The sequence below is a fragment of the Nothobranchius furzeri genome, chromosome 7 (genome assembly GCF_043380555.1).
Source record: "Nothobranchius furzeri strain GRZ-AD chromosome 7, NfurGRZ-RIMD1, whole genome shotgun sequence".
In the NCBI taxonomy this organism is placed as follows: Eukaryota; Metazoa; Chordata; class Actinopteri; order Cyprinodontiformes; family Nothobranchiidae; genus Nothobranchius; species Nothobranchius furzeri.
Window position 1 is genome coordinate 26,343,511 of NC_091747.1, and position 22,727 is coordinate 26,366,237.

Sequence of the window (22,727 nt, forward strand, 5' to 3'; positions counted from 1 at the left end):
TTTTATTTTTGTTGTTGTTTTTGTTGCTGAGTTTCTGTGAACCATGTTGGAATTTCATGAAAATCATTAAAAATCAGATGGGATTGAACATTTTCCTGTACATCATTTGTAAAAAGGCAACCGTTGACTTTCTGTTTACTGTCTCACGGACCATCCTGACACACACACAGGTATCCTGACTCAGCGGGTATTTAACCGGTAGTCTCTCCATTAGCCTTGTTAGCATGATGAATGTGGTTAAGGGCTGCAGCATCACCGCTCTAATATTTATCACATCAAACCGTTAGAGTCTAGTCGACACCTCTGATGGACTGGACTGAGATCCACAGCTCCGTTTTTTATTCCCACTAATTGCCCTGTATGTATGACTTGAGTCATTTCGGTTTGGGAGGCGAGCCAAGGCTGTATGTCAGAGCAGGAAAAGTGGGAGTGTGGTAAAAATGAGGGTGTATGACTGAGAGTGTTGGCCTCCAGCCAGCTCTATGGTCATGATTAGAGTGGCTAACACAGCTAACAGCTCTGGATGTGTGAGCTCAGAGCGTGTTTCCCAGCATCGCGGTGTTCAGTTTCAGTCTTCGTGCTGATGGGAGGAAACGCTGATTTAATTTCAGCCTCCTTAGAGGGCCTGTGGCGCTCTGATTTATAACCCCGATACTTTAGGATAATACACCAAGGCTAGGCCATGTTAGCTGCAAGAGTTAAAATGAGCTCTGAGCTGAAAATACACAGCGGTAAACAGAGCTGCAGCAGAGGGGAGCGGACCACACCAGGTGCTGCTGGTACCAGCTGATCATTAAAGAACTCTTCAGTTATGAAGCAGTGGTGGAGTCTGACCTTATTTAGGGGGGGACCTCAGCTCTTCAGGGACAGGACTAAGAGGAACATGAAATGGGTTCAGATGAGATGATGTTTTCCAGAACATTGCTGTCCATTTCTCTCACTGAGCTGCAGGGTGAGCAAGACAGAGGACACGGTGTGGACGGGTTCTCGGACAAACGGGAATGCTCAAACGGAGCCTCCTGAGTGGCAGAGGTGCTCTGTGTGAAGCTAAGCTAGCAACGATGGCTGTTGATTAGCTGAATAACTTTCCTGATTTCCCGTTTGGATTCCGAGAGGCTCTACCTCCAGCATGGAAGCAGATGGGATGGAAACTGTTGCTCTGGGTTAGGACCATGGGGTAATTAACATAATGAGATAAAGATCAGAGCCTAAACGTAATCAACAGACTGATAGACGGCTGCCTCGGATTGAACTCACGGACCTGGAGACATCCCATAATGATCACGGTTCAAAATAAATAAACATGTTTCCTTAAGTCCCTCCATCCATTTTCATCCACTTATCCGGAGTCGGGTCGCGGGGGCAGTAGCCTAAGGAGAGAGGCCCAGACTTCCCTCTCTCCAGCCACTTGGGCCAGCTCCTCTGGGGGAATCCCAAGGTGTTCCCTGGCCAGGTGAGAGACCTAGTCCCTCCACCGTGTCCTGGGTCTACCTTTAGGTCTCCTCCCGGTTGGACGTGCCCAGAAAACCTCACCAGGGAGGCGTCGGCATCCTGACCAGATGCCCGAGCCACCTCAACTGGCTCCTCTTGATGTGGAGGAGCAGCAGGTCTACTCCGAGCCCCTCCCGAATGACTGAGCTTCTCACCCTATCTCTAAAGGAGAGCCCAGCCACTCTTCGGAGAAAACTCATTTCAGCCGCTTGTATCCGCGATCTCGTTCTTTCGGTCCCTACCCAAAGCTCATGACCATAGGTGAGGGTAGGAACGTAGATCTACCGGTAAATCAAGAGCTTTGCCTTCTGACTCAGCTCTCTCTTCACCACGACAGACCGGTACAACGCCCGCATCACTGCAGATGCAGCACCAATCCACCTATCGATCTCATGCTCCAGTTTTCCCTCACTCGTGAACAAGACCCAGAGATGCTTAAACTCCTCTACTTGGGGCAGGACCTCATCCCTGACCCGGAGAAGGTGTTCTACCCTTTTCTGAATCAAGACCATGGTCTCAGATTTAGAGGAGCTGATTTTCATCCCAGCTGCTTCACACTCAGCTGCGAACCGCCCCAGCGAAAGCTGAAAATCACGTTCTGATGAAGCCATTCCTTAAGTCCCCACATGTTTATCCAAGGTAAAACCATAGGTTTGAGTTTAATCCCTGGTTGGATCAGAGAGCCAGGAGCATCCCGGGAATCCTGATGTGTAAAAAAAAAAAAAACCTCGAGCATTTTTAGGATTGAGAAGCTTCAATCCTGGAAATAAAGACATAAAAAGTGCAAATAAAAACTCCTAAACAGAAAAACAAGCCTAATGTCTGGGAATGTTGCACTCCAGAAGCCTGTTCCTGTTTGGGCTGAGACTCGAGGTGATGAATGGTTCTTTATTTCCTGGTGCACCTCAGGGCCTTGTCCTTGTGTCCCTGGGGTTCTGAATGAGTCCAATACGTCTGCATCTCAGACATCTGGTATATTATCTGGAAATAATTTCATTTTAGTCACAAAAATGTGAGAAGTTTCAGACTGAAACTATTCTGACTGATGAACGTTTTCACTAAACTGCAGCAACAATATTTCTACAATTTATTCCCAATCATGAAGTTAAGGATTAAAACAAGCAGCAACAGTAGAAGTGAGATGGCGGCTGCAGGCCCGTGTGTGTGTTTGGGTGGGGGAAGGGGGTCTGCTAAATGTTAGAAGAGGTGGCAAGTATCAAAAAAACAGCAGCATGACGTTCAAATGAATGTTTTCCCTTCAGATTTCAGCGCTGTAACGGCATGATTGTGTATTTCACCTCACCTGTCACTGTTCATAATGTTTTGGCCGACTGGTGAGAACGTTTGAGCAGAAAACACCAAAAAGCCAAAGGCGCCAGGAGTCAGACACTTCCAGACTCTCACCTGGGAGCCAACAGATGGAAGAACCGTGGAATCAAACTAAAGCTCCTCAGAACCAAAAGCCCACCAGCTGTCAGGCGGCACCGTAGGCTCTGCCGGCGCCGGTTTGAACGACGTCGGGGCACGAAGGGCCCACCAGAACCTCACGTGCCTGCAGGGTAGAAACGATGGCAGCAGGCTTCACCCTTGGGCCTTCTCTTCATCTCCACAATCAGGTGGAATGTTTAGATTTCCAGAAGCGATGGTGTCGGGAAAGACGTGTGCGTGTCAGAGCCTAGCGGTGCTCGTCTTACCCTTCCAGCCGCCGCCACTCCATTCCTACTGCCTCTCATCTCGGCTTCTCCTTCTCTCCGTAAACACAGGAAGAAGTGGATCGTTGGGAGGCCAGAGGTAAGTTCATCTGTATTAGAGCACCTTTATTTACCATTTCTGCATCAGTGGTTACCATGGTGACCCTACAGAGCCACTGCTGGTTACCATAGTGATCCTAATGAGCCACTAGCAGAAGCTGGAACATTTGAATTGACCTTGGGTCTTTCCACTCTTCTTATCCAGCTTTTCAGTCAAAACATCAACACTGTTTTTATTTGTTTTTGTTTTTATTTGTACAAAAATAAAAAGTGTTGCTTCTAGAGGAAGGTACATGTATTCTGTTCGTGATTTTCTGAGTATTTTTAGGCATTTCCTGGTTATTAAGTTTGGTTTTATTAAAGTCCACTGCTGATAGGAATGTGAAGTTTGTCCTGCTGGGAGGAGGAATGCTGATTGTTTTATCTCCCGTCGCGTTTTCCTTTACCAGCTGGGGTCAGAGGGTCTGATCGTGGCGTGTTTACATCCTTACATCTCGGTATAAATCGTCTTGTAAAATGTTTGAACTGTGCGAGTTTCATCCTGCTGCCTTCGTCTCAGGTCAACTCCCACTCGGAGAGCCTCAGAAACGTTCAGAGTGGGAACAGAAGGGGAGGGGCTGTGGAAAAGTGCATTTGAGAGAAATGATGCATCCAGTAGGGAAGTGTGTCTGTGTGGATCCAGCGAGCGTCTCAGCTTGAGACGAAACACGGAGAGGCAGAACAGCAAATCATGCCAGTTCAGAGATGAGCCTGAAGCTGTCAGCAGAAATGGAAATGAAAAGGACTCCGAGTGTCCCCACAGACAGCCGGAGAGATGGCCATGTAAATAATATAGCTGCAATTTAGTCATCATCCCCCCCCACCCCCCCACCCCCCCCCCCCCCCAAGGCTAAGAGAAAGACAGTTTATCTTTTGAAGGTTATTAGCTACGGTACGGGCTCTGAGGCGTGGGTCTGAGCAGGACCACTCCACTTCCTGCTCCGCCGGCTCGACCCGGCTCTGAAAATCATTACTGCACCATCTGTCTGTCAGGACTTTGGCACATATTCACCTCACATTTATGATGTTTTTAACTCAAACCAGATGCAGAGGCCCTTTAAAGAGAAGTCTAATGCTCCACTCGGGGCTAATGGCTCAAAAGTGTGAATGTTGCCTCAGAGGGAACGGATTCTGCCCGTTTTAATATCCAGCCTCGGACATTAAGGAAAATACCAGACAGAGATGACAACCTTGGCCTCGTTAGGAAGGCTGGCAAAAAGGCATCATAAATGTGAGTGAGTGAACTTCCTGAAGCTGGCAGGGAAACGCACGATAGGAACCGGAGAGAGACGAGGAAAAGGAGTTAGGAAAGAAATGAGTGACAGGAATAGGATGTTAGGGATACTTATAAAATATCAAACAGAGATTAGAATTGGCATGAATTAAAAAGACCTGCAGGTGATTTTATAAACCAGTACCCTCTTTCATAAATCACGTCGCCAATTTGCTGCAAAGCTGAGACAGCAGCAGGGAGCGTGTGGTCGTTCACGAGTGTGGCCGTAATGTGGCGCCATTGTGTGCTGTCACAAAATAATACGTGATGGTGGTGAGGGGGTGTGGTGGCGGTGCCTGCGCTGCCACAGACGTCCTTTTACCTTGGACATTAGTTGTGCTGTTGTGACTGAAGAGGTCTCCTAAAGGTGTCGGTCCTCCACAGTCTCCGTGAAGAGTCTGGTGATCTGAGCTCCAGCTACCGTGTACCATCTCAGCTGTTCTGTTTATACAAGCTAAACTCACACCCGTGCTCATTTAGCCGCCGGCCGGAGCGTGGCGCTAATTCCACACGTGATCTTGATACCACCCTCTGTTGCCCCAAGCTGTAATCTTCATTCAGTCAGGCGGTGCAGCAGTATCACTACCGAGTGCGCCGGAGTCGTCACAGCGCTTTAATAAGACGCATGGAGGTGGCGTGCTACGCTGATATGCTGGCTCGGTGTGTTTTATGAAAGCCGCTGCTAAAAAAAAAGGGACATCACACTTAAGTGATCGGATTATAATCCTGCTATGGAAATTTTATATTGCATTGCTTTAATCCTATTCACAAATGTCCTGAAGCATTCTCACACTCAGACACACCCACACACTGTTCTTCCCACACACATTCCCTCACACATTGACCTCACTCCCATTCTTATCTATTTGTTTAAATAAACTCTGGGATCAGATGTTCGGGGCATTTTGCCTCATGCATGTGCCGCAGTTATAACTGGTTGACTTGTCTGCTCATTGTCTCCTCTCTTCACTACAGGAAATGGGATTATTGATAAACATATTGATAAAATCCCTAACAAATCCCCAGTTTAATATGGTGTCACTCCGCTCCTGATCTCAAGTGTTGACTCACTCTCAGCTGGGTTGTGATAGGACGAACACGTTTGACTGGAGGTGGCGTCAAAGAAAACATGAGCTGATTGGCTCACATTCTCCTACTGTTTGAGCTGTAAAGGAGCCATGGGGGTAATTAACGCTAATTATTACCAGATTATGGAAAAAAGTGAACCCAGATTACAGACACACCTGAGTGTAAGAAACACGGAGTTAAAGCAGGTAGCACTTCAGACTCAGTTTCAGGAACCAAACATCATTCCTGGGAATTCTGAGATCTGGATGATGGTGTTCCTACTGATCAGGAAACTGGTGAAACTGGGCCTGGGCTAGAGAACTGCTAAACCACAGTCCTCTAGCGGCGATGGTGATGAGCTACAGCGTAGCCACAGTGGTAGAACACTGTGGACTGTGCAGATGTTTAAGACAGCTGTGAAAAACTGCTGTCCACTCTCAAAATCTCTCAAAAATGGAGCAAAAACTGGAAGATAATTGATTTCCATCAACAGCTGTTGATGGACCTGGGCTGGTATGTTGTTCCATCTGGTCTTCTGTCTCTTAGTATAATTGGCTTGTATTTGATATAACGCCTTCTAGAGTCCTTGAACCCCCCAAGGTGTTTTACAACACAATCACTCATTCACATGCTTGTGATGATGAGCTCAATTGTAGCCACAGCTGCCCTGGGGCACACTGAACACTAGTACCACCGCTCCCTCCAACCGCCAGCAGGCAAGGTTAGTTAAGTGTCTTGCCCAAGGACACAACAGCAGCATTCTCTGCTGGAGTTGATCTACAACCCTCTGATTACTGGACAACCTGCTGTACCTGCTGAGCTTCTGCTGCCCCAGCAGTGGGACACGTCCTTCTGTCTCTCCATGTGATCCCAGACAAGCTCCACGATGTTCAGATCAGGACCTTCTCCAGGTTCATGTCCAACAAACACGTGCAGTTTCACCTGCGTGTGTGTGTGTGTGTGTGTGTGTGTGTGTGTGTGTGTGTGTGTGTGTGTGTGTGTGTGTGTGTGTGTGTGTGTGTGTGTGTGTTTGCTGGTGAACTTTGACCCCAGACAGGTTTCATACTCGGTACACATCCCTTAAATCCATCCTGCCACAGAATCATGAAGACATCATGTCTCAGAGGGGAACTGGAGGCCCGGTCTCCATTAACTCTGGGCTTTCATGTGCAACACTGGACCTGGTTTGGTCCTCAGGAGCTGATTAATGGAATTCCTAGTCCTACCCGCTCGCACCGCTCGTTCCCCTCCACTTCCCTCAAAACTATCAAGGAAAGGGAAGCTGTGAGCTCTTCAGGAATTCTGTGCCAGAGAGGAAAACAGCTGTGAACCAACAGAGTTCCAAACCCAGAGAGGACCAGGAGCCTCTTCAGCAGCTGGATGTGAACCTTGTCCTGTAGACGATGGGAAAGTACACCAAGGGGCACATCTTAGCTTCAAAGAAACACACACACACACACACACACACACACACACACACACACACACACACACACACACACACACACACACACACACTGTGTGCTGTTGTGTCCCAGGAGACAGGAACTTTGAAACGACTCAGCTGCGAAGATGAAGGGTGAAAACGAGGCCACCTGAATAGAAACCCAGATGGTTCCTTCAGAACCGTCTCAGTGGATCCGATCTGGGAAAGCAGCTTTGCCGTCGTGCTGCTGAGATGCTGCTTACCAACCGGCGCTGGCGTCTTTTCAGAGAGATTTATGAAGATGATACTCCTCACTAAACTGACCTGAAATCATATATAGACGTGTTGTGAATCACCGAGTTCTGAAAGATTTATCTTCCTGTTTGTTCCTAACTTTATTTTTATTTACCCTCCATGTTTGCTGCCAAACTGATATTTTTGTTCCTGTCTCCACTTCCTGAGTGTGTCTCCTGCAGATTCTGGATTCTACTTTGGAGGCGACCCACAGACTCTTAATCCCTCTGGTTTTCCAAAGAGCTCCTCTCAGCCTGAGTGGGAACTCCGCTGTAGCCACACGTCTGAGTGAAGCTAGGAGGAGCACCCAGATCCTCTCACCCCTACCCTAACCCTCTCACCCCTATCCTAACACTCTCACCCCTTCCCTAACACTCTCACCCCTACCCTAATGCACTAACGCCCTCTCATCCTCCTAACCCAACTCCACCGTGAAGTTAAACACTCGTTGTCAGTCCCTGGGTATTTTATCTTGTAAGGAACCAGGAAGCTGGTCAGTTGATGCCAGAGGGAGTCAAAGGTCACAGGAGCACTTTAGATCCTCCTCTGAGACGGAGGTGGAGAGATGATGGTCTGGACTTCCTCCTGGTGAAGAAGTCCAGTAAAACTTCCTGGGAAAAGGCTAGACCACCAGTGGTGAGCCTCTCCCCGATACTGGAATCAGGATCATGAGCCAGTTGACCCTCTTCCTGAGGTCATTCAGGGACACCATCAGGTCTGAGCTGCCATCCCAGAATCCCGGAGGACAGTAGATTTGTTTCCGACCCCAGAGTTCTACAGGAAGGTTGCATTAGACTAAAGCAGGAAGGTGGGAATATTTGTGTGGGAATCATTTTTTGGGATAAAAACATCTCACATCCCAGCATCCTCGAGCTTTAGCTTCTATAGAGCTCTGGACGTCACGTGGTTCTCAGAGAGTAGACGCCATGTTGGCAGGCAACAAAGGTAAACAAAATTAACGGGATCAGTTTGGATTTTACTTCGTCGGAGTTTACTTCACACTTTAAAACCGAAGAAATCGTTTTATATAGTCAGAACTTAAATAGACTAAACATCTCCGACCCTTACCGTGCCCCTGGGATACTTTTTTTAAAAACGCCAGAAGTTGTCGGAGCGGACTTCTTACCGGATTTGAGATGCCCTAACATTTATAATTTATGAAACTAATTAAACAAAAACACAAATAACATAGATTTACATGTAAGCAGTTTAAACAGAGTGCTGTGCGGTTTGAATGTATAAACTGAACACCAAGAGAAATCACTAGATTTTTTTTCCATGAATAAAATAAATATGTCAGGCAGGAGCGTCTCAGGATCTGTCTGAGATCTGTCTCGGTGAGACAGATAATAGCAATCCAAAGTGCTTTTTATGTGTGATCTGACAATTGATCAGCCATTGGTTAAAAATTAAATACAGCTTAGCCGGTTAATTACTGTGATCATAAAACACGTAAACGGCAGCATGCAGAAATCACGAGGCAACGTTTTACGTGATGTTTACTTGTTGCTATGAGTAATAAGACAGAAAAAGCCACGCCAAAATAAGTTTAGGAAGCCCACTAACAATCGTAATAAAAGCATTTAAAATAAACACCATACAGTTTACAGTTGAGGAAACGTTGGTTTAAGTACCTGATATGAAGCGGTCACTGCATAAGCGAAAACCTTTACTCTCGGGATCCCACAGCTTCATTTTAGCCCGGTCACTAGCGCGTTTTATTACAATGATCCAACGTTTGCGGCGCTCCGGATCTTGGGGAATCCTGTAGACGGCTCTTCCCTTATCTTGTCTGCATCTGTTCTGGCATCCTGGGGCACAACAGGAATCTACCATATTTCCTGTCTGATTGAGTTTTCTGACAATAACAAATAGCCTAGCTGTGGGCCAAGATGGCGCCGTTTCGATTTGAACTGCGGCATGCCGGGAGAAGTGACGGCAACTCCCGGAGCTCTATGGACCTAAAGTAAAAAGGATGTCACTTATTCCTTCACTGTGAAGCAGAAGATACCGTCTCAGGCTTCCTGTCTGTCAGGGAATGTTCTCCCTCTCCTTCTGCTGACAAATCAATTATTGTTGGAGATCTCCGGCACGCCATGACTGGGAGGAACCATAAAGCTTTGTTTCAGACGTTCATCACATATCTTATTACTGAGGCTGCCACAGATGATCTTTACCTGTCGAGCTTTGTGGCGGGGGACTTCCCAGGAGGTCACCGAGAGCTCTGGCAGAATATTGGTGTAATGAAAACCAACACCAAGTGATCCGATGGTGGGATAACGCTCCAGACAGCTGGGAAACTATGGAACAGCAGCCTCTGGGAAGTCTTTTCATTTGATTTAAGTCCTAAAGTCAAGCAGGAGCAGACTCCCTGGGTTTTCCTCGTGTGTTCCACAGGTGTACTCCAGGTGTTCCCCAGATGATGTTCAGGTGTTCCTCAGGTATACCTCAGATGTTCCCCGGGTGTTCCCCAGGTGTGCCCCAGATGTTCCCCAGGTGTTCCTCAGTTATTTCCCGGATGTTCTTCGGGTGTACCTCGGGTGTTCCTCCGGTATTCCCCAGGTGTTTCTCAGTTATTTCCCAGGTGTTCCTCATGTATTCCTCAGGCGTTCCCAAGGTGTACCCCAGGTGTTCCTCAGATGTTCCCCAGGTGTTCCGCAGATGCTCTCCAGACGTTCCTCAGGTGCTCCCCAGGTGTTCCTCATGTGTTCCCCAGGTTTTCCTCAGGTGTTCACCACATGTTCCTCAGGTGTTTCTCAGGTATTCACCACTTTTTCCCAGGTGTTCCTCAGGTGTTCCACAGGTGCTTTTCAGGTGTTCCTCAGAAGCTCCCTAGGTGTTCGTCAGCTGTTCCCCACATGTTCCCCAAGTGTTCCTCAGGTGTTCACCACATGTTCCCCAGTGTTTCTCAGGTGTTCACCACTTTTTCCCAGGTGTTCCGCAGGTGCTCTCCAAGTGTTCTTCAGGTGCTCCCCAGGTGTTCGTTAGGTGTTCCACAGGTGCTTCCCATATGTTCCTTAGGTGTTCCTCAGGTGTTCACCACATGTTCCTCAGGTGTTCACCACATGTTCCTCAGGTGTTTCTCAGGTATTCACCACTTTTTCCCAGGTGTTCCTCAGGTGTTCCGCAGGTGCTCTCCAAGTGTTCTTCAGGTGCTCCCCAGGTGTTCGTTAGGTGTTCCACAGGTGCTTCCCATATGTTCCTTAGGTTTTCCTCAGGTGTTCCGCAGGTGTTCACCACATATTCCTCAGGTGTTTCTCAGGTATTCACCACTTTTTCCCAGGTGTTCCATAGGTGCTCTCCAAGTGTTCTTCAGGTGCTTCCCATATGTTCCTTAGGTGTTCCTCAGGTGTTCCGCAGGTGCTCTCTAGGTGTTCCTCAGGTATTCCCCAGGTGTTCCTCAGGTGTTCCGCAGGTGTTCTTCAGGTGTTCACCACATGTTCCTCAGGTGTTCCCCAGGTGTTCCTCAAGTGTTCCCCAGGTGTTCCTCAGGAACCATTACCTTGAGATGAAAATTAGATTACTGTTTTTATTAGTTTTCAGACATTTTAATATAAACAAAAATGTCATCAAAATTCCAAAAATCTCCATTTTAAACTGAGAGGTCTAGCTGAGCCATAGAGCTCCAAAAGGAGTGGAGCTTTCTCACCTGATTTACCTAAACTCCACTATTTTGTGTTATTATGGCATCATGATGGATCATAACAAAAACAATTTAAAGTATATTGTTGTTTATGTTTAAATTTCAGCGCTATGGTTGAACGGTTGCATAGTCAGACTGCTAGACTCGTAGATGACATCGTCACAGATTCAGACGGCACCTCTCTGAGCAGAAGCAGGTGCTGTGTGGTTCTGGATCTTCAGCCCAATCCCAGCAGACTCGCTACCAGCGCTTCCCTCATCGTTGCTCCTTCCACTTTTTGTCTGTGAGTGGCGCTGCGTGTCACCGGGAGCACTCCCAAAGAGGCTCCTGCCTCTTCTGGGTGCTGTTGATGGAGGGTATGTCATGGAGCTCCTATTGTTCCAGCTGGGCCGGAGCTATCGCTGCCATCCAGTTTGGCCCAGGGCGCCGTCACACATCCTCCTCTCGGCCAACAGCTTTTTCATTCTTTCTGTCTAAAGATAACAAACAAGAGGAAGTGCTTTTACCATCAGAGGGACGCGTTCAAAGGCTGGATGACCCTGAGAGGGTGTTATCCTCTCGTTTATCCTCGCCCTCCAAGTCTGGAGGAGGGCGGGACCGTGGAGGTGTCAGAAATGAGGTAAGAAGTTGCACGCCAGGGAGCCACCGGGTCACATCGGGTCGGCCTTGTTTTTCACACAAACTTTCCAGCTTTGAGCTTTTCTCCTGAGTTTGAGGGTCTGACGCACTGACGTCGTTAGGTCCGTTTTAGGGGGGGCTTCAGCCTCCCTAAAATAATCACAAGCCCCCCTATCATTTTGGTTTATTTTATTTTATTTTTTTTTCAGTTAACTTTTTTTATTTGTTCACATCTACATGCTCAACACAATCACGACATGTGTAGTTGGTACATGAGTTTTTTAGTCTGTAACAGAAATAATAATTAATGAATATAGAACTACACCATCACACACAGGAAGTATCAAGAAAGGACTTCCTCCACTTCCTTAAGCCCGCAGCTTTGTTGACAAGTCAGGGGGCGGGGTTATACAGCAAAACCTATATGTCGATGAGCAAACCCTGCTCAGCGCTCATGTAAGTCACTCAACATCACATTAGGGTAAGACAGCAACAGCAGCACACCGTTAATATTTCAAGGTTATAGACTTCAGAGAGAGGAAAATGCTACCGCACCGACATGCTAATGCTAACTCCGCTAGCATGTTTACATGTTTACATGCAGCAAACCATCATGAAAAGCTTTGATGTCAAGTAAAATGGTCGGAAAACTCCCCTGAAGTGACATGATTAACGAGCCAGCCAGTTCATTGAGTGACTTAGTGCCACCAACTTGAGCGTACAGTAATGAGTCTGCACAAACAGAACCTGCTCTGCGCTTGTGTGCAGGAGCTGCAGCCCTCTGTGGGCTCAACTCTGTCTCTGCGCATGCAAATCTCTCCCTGCTCTCCTCAACAAGTAGCCTCTCCACCAGTCAATCACAGACAGCTCTGTTTTATCCAATCAAAGCATGTCCAGGAAATACTGCTTTACAGAAAAACACCCATTTAACAGCTTATTGAACTGCTTTCTGCTGCTGGTTAGCTACCAGTCACCATCCACTGCCTACAAGATACTTTGTTGTAATTCATGTGTCATGATTAGGGTGACCATATTTGACTTCCAGAAAAGACACATTGCCTATTCCTAAAACTGTTAAATTGCACTCTTTTCAGTTAAAAAGGACTTTTAATTTCAACATATAAAGTGTTTCTTCTCTGTTTGGTTAGACATAAATGATCCCTTGATGTGTAAAAGGAAGTGAACAGTGGAAATGTCCCAGGAAAAGAGGAGGGTTAATCAACCTAATTAAATATAATTATATTAAGTCCTCTTTATCTGAAAAAAGTGCAATTTTCCTGCCAGTATTTCCTGGACATGCTTTGATTGCATAATGGAGAGCTGTCTGATTGGCTGACGGAGAGGCTACATTGCTTTGTTAATTGCAAATTGAGCAACAGCAGGGAGAGATTTGTGCAGGCAGAGACAGAGTTGAGCATGCAGAGAGAGGGCCGCATACGACTGCAGAGCAGGTGTTACTCTTGCAGATTGATCACTGCACGCTTGGTGGCACAAAAATCACTCCACACTAAAAACCTGAATCAGAATATGGCCGAATGTGTATATTATTGACCGTTTTTCTATATTATATATTTTTTCCATAATATATATATATGTATATATATATATATATATATATATATATATATATATATATATATATATATATATATAATATTATAGGTACATATATGTATCTATAATATAGTAGACAGCCAGTTTTATATATGTCACATATATTCAAAAGCTACATCAAAACATATATTAAAACCTATATGTTTATGACTTCTTTCCATGTGGGTTGTCAGTTGCTTAATATTTCCTACGTTTACCTATGGTAAAGAAAGGAGATATTGTACTCGTCTAACTTTAACATAAATTTTGGCAGTTCGATGTGACGTTATGGAAAATGCCATCATCATGAGCAACCAAACATAGGCTAACAGTTGTCCATATTCTGTACCATTTATCCACCAATGGCAGTTTCAATTATCGTGAGTGAAAACTAAATGGCATAGCAGCATTTGTCTTGGCATTAGAAATTGAAAATGTTTTTCAATGTGTTGGCTAGATGGATATACAAAGATTTTTTAAGAGAGTGAGTGAGGAACAGGAGAGAGACCAGGTGGTTGATGCTGAGGAGATCTGCATGGTCAAGGTCAGTGATCTACAGCGAAAACACCGGCGAGCGCATCGTTATGAGCATTTACCTGAGCACAAAGTTCCCAAGCAAAATTGAACAGTTTTCTGTTTAGGAGTGAACATTAAGTTCAGATAAGTTCTACTACTTGCTGGATATTTTTATATATACTGTTATTTTCTCTTGTAATTGTTAATTACATACTCCTTTATTCCATATCATAGCAGTGTTATTCATATATTAAAACTGTCAACTGCACACTCATTTGGCAGAATAAAAGTTTGACAATTATTCATTTGTTCTTTATTGTCATATTTCAGTAACATTTATAATTAATCAAGTTGTAATTAAACAAATTAAATAAATGAGTACAACATTTCCCCCTGTTAAGTGCAGTAGACTGAAATGAATAGCTTTATTTGGAAATATAACATATCTCATTTTTAATGGACTTACATAAAATCTTTCTTCAACATAGACCCCACTAATGAACTGATTAAGTGTTATTTTTTTATAAAAAGAAGAGAGAAAATGCACAAAGGTAGGAAAGGAAAAGAAAGTGATAAAATAATAGGTTTTGTTAAATGTTCTTCAGATAATTAATTAATTGACAAAGTTTTTGCAGGGTGTGACAAAAAACGTTCGAGGTCAAGCTCCTGGGGCTAAGCCCCCCCTATATCTCAATCCTAGTGACGTCCATGGTCTGACGTGAAGACGCTTCCTGCGCTGACTTCCTGATGTGTTTCAGTTTGGACCGACGGGTCCGATCTCGGACTCCCGGGTTCTCTGGGTTCTGTCAGTTTAATGAAGTTAACCAGAATTACAACCTGCTAATCTAATCCACCAGGAGGCTCAGATTATCCTAATCCTTCACACTTGGGCTGGTTTCTCCTTCAGTGAAACGTTTCTGCAGAATCCGTCTTTGGGACTTCCGCTGCGTTTGACTGACATCTAAAGCAGGAAGGCCTTCCGGAAAGACGTCCCATTGAATCCTGATTACAAGTTTTATTTCCTTGTATGTTGTTCAGCAGTGGCACCTCCTGCTCCTCCTGCTCCTCCTGTTTCTCCTGAACCAGAATAGAATACAGTTTAAAGTTTTAGTCCTGACCTATAGAGCTCCTAACAAGCAGGCTCCAAGCTACCTATCTGAGCTTTTATCCCCACACACCACCTCTCGGAACCTTAGATCCACATCTGAAAACCTCCTGGCTGTTCCTCGAACCAGACTGAAAACCAAAGGGGACAGGGCCTTTCAGTCTATTGCACCCAGACTTTGGAACAGTCTACCTTCAAATCTCCGTCTCTCTAACACTGTAGACGTCTTTAAAAATCATCTAAAAACTCACCTTTTCATCCAGGCGTTCCCTCCCTAAATGTTCTAAAAGATGGCTTTGTTCGGGTTCACACCTTCACTTTGTTTATACTCATGATTTTATTTTCTATTTTATCACTGCTATTGTTTTGCTGATGTTTTTATTGGTTAGAGGTATTTGCCCTGATCTTTATCATGTTGTACAGCGCTTTGTGATTTATGTCTGTGAAAGGCGCTCTAAAAATAAACTTTTACTTACTTACTTACTTACCACTTTACCATCAGCGATGTGACCTGGTCTCACCTCCCACAGGCCTGTGTCTTTGTGGCTGATTACCAGGATAAACGGGATAATTGGAGCAACAGCCGCTGGTTGTGGGTGAGTGTGTCACTAATTGGGCCACTTTATTATTTTCTTTTGTTGCTCAGATGAAAGAAGCGTTTAGTGAACGAGCTCCACGGCAGCTGCTGCTTTTATCCGCCTGTTTGTTTGGACTGTGGAAGGCCGTTCTCCGGCCCATGATCCTCCCTGTTTGTGCACCTTTGGCCCATGCAGTCGGAGGAGGTGGGTGGTAGGAAAATGAAATAATGCTGGGAAAGAAAACACCAGAGAAGAGATGATGAGTGCATTTAACCACCTCCACCCCATCCTTCATTAAGGGTTCCATCGACCTGGGGGTCCCGTGTATCAGACTGTAACACGTGAGCGAGCATGTGTGTGTTTGGTGTACCTGCTAGTGCTTATCACACACAGCAGGTTTTAGAGTTCTGTTGGACCAGAACTTCGCTCCATAACATCTGACTGGGTTAGTGCTGATTTTTGTTATTAGAAACCTGAGTGGGCCAAGTCAGCGGCCAGGCCACCAGGAAATGTCCCGGTGCTCCCACTGACCAGTTCACCGCTGGCAGGAATGTTTCAGAAGCTGCATTCTTCTCACTCGTGCTCCACGGGCTTTGGCGGGAATCCAGCGTTATGCTATAAATGGGTGGAGGCAGGATTTAATGGAATGCCAGCATCGTATTTCCCAGGTGATGACGTATATTTCAGAACAGATGAGGTTTCCGTAGGACCAACAGTAATATGTAATCACCCGTCGTTGCTCTGGAAGGTGTAAAGCAGCATGGCGAAGCTCCTGTGTGAAAGCAAACCAAACTCTTGGTTAAACGTTTTTCACGTCTTATCCAACAAATCCAGAAAAACTGTTGGTTTTTGTTTAGAAATCTTTCTTTTTCTCTCTCCAAACACACCCACATCACCCCGCTTCTCCTCCAGCTTCACTGGAACTTCAGGGTTCATTTAATGATCCTGGTTCCGGTTTTCAGGGCCTTACATGGACAAGCACCATCTTACATTGGTGATCTTCTTAGTCCCTACACCCCCAGCAGGTCCCTGAGGTCCAGTGACCAAAGCCTACTGGTTGTGCAGCACCAGGCTAAAGACCAAAGGTGACAGATCATTTGCTGCTGTGGCCCCCAGACTCTGGAACTCTCTCCCCCTGAGCCTGAGATCAGTGGACTCAGTGGTCTCCTTTAAACTCACCTGTTCAGGCTTTGGTGGGACCTTCATCTCCACCTTCTCCTTATTCTGCTCTTATTCCGCCTTTCCTGTTCATTTCCTCTCTCCCTTTCCTCGCATTTTTAATCACCATTTTTATTATTTTTTTATATAAAAAAACATTTGTATGTGAATTTAAAAAATAGTTTTTATACTTTGTTTTGTTTTTGTTTTTGTGAAGTGCCTTGTGATTTTTATCTGGAGGCGCTAAATAAAAGATGGCTCCCTTTCTTTTCTCCTTTCATGCTTTTCTGTGGCTTAAACTCAGAGAAACAAAAATCCCCTCTTGTCTCGTTTTCTTGTCTTCCTTCTGAAGGTTTGAGAGAGAAAAGACAACAGAAAGTTTATGCTTCAGCTTTTATTTTGATCATCAAACACATACAAAATCCTTCTGATAAAAGAGTTTCAGCAACAACTGAAAGTTTGAACGTTTTTCTGAAGAGCTGGAGTTCCTGCTTCAGTCAGATGGTGGACAAAAAGATCAGGAGAAGAAATCACCTCTCTGGGTCATTCTGCCTGACGTTGTGGGACGGATCATCTGTCAGGTCGGAGCTCCCGCCAGCTTCCGGATCTCATGTAAGGTTTGCTTTATTATTAATCTGCTGCTCCAGTTACCTTCACACTGAAAAGCCTCCAAGCAGAGGGTTGTAATAAACCAAAAGATGCAGGAAGATGTTTATGAACGTGGTCAGGCTGAAGAAAATGGCTCCTCAGTCAGGAAGAATGATCAAACATCTCATTTGTTTCCTTATAATAAAATGATTTTGTGTTTTCAGCTGCATCAGGATCTACAGATAAAATTGTTTTTGTTCATCAGTTTCAGTTTCAGATGAAATAATCATGAGTTTGATTCCTAATTGATCAAAGTGTTGGACATCAGAGAGCTGCGTTCACACTGACCTTGGTGAAGGAGACGTTCTGAGACGATGAAAGCGAAATGAAGAAAGCTGAATTTTAGAACTGTGATGAAAACAAAAAGTAGAAAAAACTCCTAAAGCTCCAGCATCTCGCTGAGAGGAGACATGAAGAAGATCCAACAGTGTCTAGCCCTGCTCCTCTGGGCCACCGTCCTGGTACTCAGGTCCACTAACCTGGTCTTCAAGGCTACCATCCTTGTCCTCAGAGAATCCTGTTTGATCCTGGGCACTTCCCTGGTTAGACACCTCCCTCTTTTCTGAGCCCTGACCAGGATTTCGTCATACTGTGAAAGTGGATGGTTCTGATTCTCCCAGAGTCCACCTGGATCCCAGAGAGGATCAGGTCGAGGTGTGACTGATGTATGACATCATTTGGACTCCCATCCTGAAATATTCCCTCCATACTTCAGATCTAAACTCCTAAAGTGCAGCAGTTGGCAGGACAATATGGTTTTATTTATCACATTTCTGTTTTATGGTGTCTGAAACCGTTTGAGATGGATGGAGACATCAGCAGACTCCTGTGTGTTGGTCTCATTTCCAGGTCAGGTACCTGTTTCCATTACAGTGGAAAGGATCTTCTCAGGGAAATTAAACTTCAATCCCTCACCTCCTCTTTCAGCAGGTCTAAGAGGGAGGAGAAAAGGACTTCAAGAGAAAACTGGTCATCTAGCCTCTGGCATCAGATGTTTATAGAGATGAATCATCTTATTCAGGTGTATTTCAATGCACATATTTTGGTTTACTGTGACATGTGTGATGAGAATAGAGGTTCAGATGGAGAACCAGGTGGTGTCCGCCTGTACCTGAGCTGAGAAGATCAACAATTAGATATTTATTATTCTGACCTTGTTACTATTAAGATTATTATTATTTTAGAATGTTTATATTTGTATGTGCATTTATTCCATTCAGGTGGGGGCTCATCCGGGATTGGAACCCTTGCAGTACAAACAGGAATTATGCTCCTTCGAGTCCTTTTTATAAATTATTTAAATGAAATTATTTAAAATACTTTGAAAAGACCATTTTCAATAATTGACTAGTAACAGTACCAGAGGGTTAGAAACTCTGTCATCCGGGAGGGGCCCGAAGTAGATTCGCTGTTCCTCCACATCGAGAGGAGCCAGTTGAGATGGCTCGGGCATCTGGTCAGGATGCCTCCTGGACGCTTCCCTGATGAGGTTTTCCAGGCATGTCCAACCGGGAGGAGACCTAAAGGTAGACCCAGGACACGGTGGAGGGACAACGTCACTCAGCTGGCCATGGAACGCCTTGGGATTCTCCAGGACGTAATTTTGGGGGGGGACGGGTGGGACATGTCCCCCCCACTTTTTCAAAAGGCAGTTTTGGTCCCCCGCACTTTTTTCCGTCCAAAAACAATGTTACGCTCCATTAAATGGATTTGGTTGAGCACTAGGACCGAAACGGAAACCGGTTTACTATTAGACCCACCCAAAAGCTAATCTATTGGCTCTGCTGATACTTGCTAACGTATTATTGGCTGTTGCTGCTGTCACTCAAGTTGTAAACAGTCAGAACGTGCTCACGTTGTTTTGCTAGTTTGGAGCCGCTAGGGAACACCGGTACTGAGTCACATCGTCAACTAGACGCTGTGTAATATCAGAGCTCAGCTCAGCTTCCATTACATAACATTTGAATAAGTGTTCATTTGTGAGTCTTTGGTAGTTAGGCACAGCCAGGAGGCAGCATGTCAAGAAAACGAAAAGTGGATATAAGAGACTTCTTTCAAAGTCTAAACATAAGTTGGAACATGTGACACCCCTGCATTAAGCTCAGACTCACCTCCTCCTTCACAAACATACTCAAAACTAACTTTTACAAACTCATCTCCTCCACATAACTGACTCCTCAGACACAATTTATTCGTATTATTATAATTATTATTATTTTTATTATTACTATTATCATAATTATTATTACTAGTAGTAGTAGAAGTGTAACTTCAAAACTTTTATCATTTAACTTTATTGTAAACTTATCTATTGCAATGTATATTTTCACATTAAAAAGCTCTGAAAAATGAACAGTATCATCATCGTCAACAGATTTTTTTAAGCTTAATGTCAAAGATGTACACTTTTCATTAGATTTATCTTATTTTTTCCTTTTATTTTTTGTGTGTTGAAATGCAACAACTGTTTAAACACTTTTAAGGGAAAAAACATATTTAATATGTTTTTATACACTCAAATGTTAGGGTGATGATCATGTGTAAAACATTAGTTCAGCATGTCCTCTAACACAGCAAATGAACAAACGGCCAGATCTCAGGAGGGACCGTTTATGTATAAATAATTTTTATACTTTTGACTAGGCCTGGGAAAGTAACACATTTTGCTGGACGATATTTTGTCCAACAAATTGTTGATGATAAACGATATCATTGTCAACATTATCTAGACCAAAATAACCACTAATATAATGTTAATATATCATAATAATGCAAGTACACCCTTTAAAATGCAACAAATGAACCTTCATTTAACATTGAAATGTCCAGAACAAGAACTTCTAAATGAATAAAAATAACAAACAAAAATTAAATAAAAAAGGAATCTAACTCCCTGTTAGAAAATGTTGCACCAAAAACAATAAAAAAAGACCCAAAACAATAAATGCAATGGCCTATCCATTGTCAACAGCCAAAACTGCACTTCAATAAGGATGGAAAAATTATTGAGATGGGCACGTGACGTGTCAAGGGGTCTTTACATAACACCCCCCACCCCAAATCCGCACAAGCCTGCTGTGTCCCCCCCCACTTCTGAAATCAAAATTTCGTCCCTGGACGCACCTGTCCGGCACCGCCACATGATGATTTAAAGGAATATCAACTGAGACAATGAATAAACTTTGCAGAAACATGATCTTCTATTTTATTAAGAGCCTAATTAATAAACTCATTTAGTGTCTTTAAGATCTGAAATAAGGCTTTTCAAGAAAAAACTGTTCTGTTGATTCATTCATTACTGTAAAACAGTCAAGCCATTATTAAATCACATTAGATAAAACATTCATCACATAATGTATAATTGTAATTGACCTGAAAAGTGAAGAAACCATTTTATGAGACAAAACAGGATGGTTTATTAAAGTTAGAAAGAGTCACATCTTCTCCAGACAAGCGTGAGCAGGCAGCTAGTTATGACCATGTCTCTAGATGGCAAGGCTTGAAACCAGAAACAAGAGTGTTCTGGTATGAAGAAGCACACAGTGTTCCCAGCAGCCGGCTGGACAGTTCAATGATGGGTGACTTTAAGGCCTTTGCTACGCTACATTATCATTATTGTTGTTGTTTTTTAAACCACAGTAGCCATGATGCCGTCTGACTTGATGCTGATCAGTAAACCTAACTGTCTGGACGTTGGACAGAGATTTTGCTCCAGAGCTGTGAGATTTTAGTGATTACCTAAAATAAGACAAAGACAGAAGAACTTCACAAGAACATGTTCCCGTTTACAGGAGGCTGCCTGAATGGTGCAGAGGGACAAACGGAAAGAGACTCCCTGTCCAGAACCGGGAACTTTCATACTTTTTTGTCATAATTAGAATATTAAACTAGGAGGATTTTCACTATAATAACAGCAGTGGGATAAAAACGACCCAATTCTCTTTCCTCTGGAGTTTGTTGAATTATGCTTTCTTGACTGTTAGGGAACAGAAGGAATATTTATGAATATAAATCAGTTTTGGCACCAATTTTTACAGAAGTTTTCCTGAATTCCTGACACATCCAGGTTTTTAAGCATGTTTTTGTCATGATGTCTTTTCCCCAGCTCCGCAGTCATTACCATGCACACCTGCTTCCCATCTGCTCACCTGTCCCTGTTTGGTTATCCCTTTCCTCAGTATAAAAGCTCCACTCGTCACATTTTCCAGATTTTTCCTATTGTTTCTGCTCTGTTGTTTCCTGGTTTTTACTTAACGCCTTTCTGCTTCCCACGGTAAAACCAGAATTTATCTTCATTAAGTAACCATGGTTACATGACTCTAAACATCCCTGAGTTTGATTTTAGCTCTTAGAGGTTATTTACCAGGTGACAACAGGTTTGTCCTTCTTTAGGCGCTTGTACGTTTCTGTGACTGTTTCATTTAGATCTAATTCTTGGATTAAATAGAATAATCTGAAATTCCAGAGTCCTGTTACTTCCCTGTGGAAAATCTGGGAATCAAACCACTGAACATCTGATAAACAGGCAGCTGTCGCCTCACAGCTGATTGTGGATGCTAAAATATACAATCAAATGAAATCTAAAATCAAATAAAAACTAAATAAAACACTATTTTAGCTCCACACCTTTAGTTTTAATGAAAAAAACGTTTCTGAGGTAATGCCACACCTCATCAGAGCCGACATGAGACTGGTTTGGTTCAGACTCCAGGGAACACGTGTTACTATGTTCCTCAAATTCTGTTTTATTTATTTCATCCAAATCATCAAAAACCATGATTTTTTTTGGGGGGGGGGGGGGGGGGGCTCAAATAAAACTACTAATTAGAAAGAATTTCATTAAATAATCTTGTGTTCCTTCCTTTTGTTGGATCTGTTGCATCATGTCTCCATGTGCATGCACACTACTAGGCTTTAAAGAGAAAGTCACCCCCAAATCAACTTTTTTTTCTGATAAACTACATAAATGCGTGTCTAATCGTGCTGCTGACACGTGTAGTCAGTAGTTTAGCACTTTAGTGTTTAGTCAGTGTTATGCTGTTGTCAGGTAAAAACTCTGCACTGCAGTTGAATTAAAATCTGCCATCGCTATTGGCTAAGAGGTACCCTAGAATGTTAGCTGGTATGACATGATGTCACAATGTTGTTGTGAGTCTGTGTGTGTGTATTTGTTAGTGGCTCCGCCCTCTCAGTCTGCTATAGGCAACAGCATTTGTTGCATTTTTCAAACAGGAAGTGGGAGTGGAGTAATAATCTGGTAGGGGGTAACTTGCTCTTTAAGTTTATTCATTTAGCAGACGATTTTATCCAAAGCGACTTACAATTTATAAGCTATAGGGCATGTTGTGATCTGTGGGGGAAACCGGAGTACCCGGAGGAAACCCACGCATGCATGGGGAGAACACTCAACTCCACGCAGAAAGGCCGCAGCAGAGTTTCGAACCTGCAACCTTTGTGCTGTGAGGCAACAGTGCTAACCACTGCACCACCATGCAGCTCTTTAAGTGTGTTTGTTAAACCACAGTT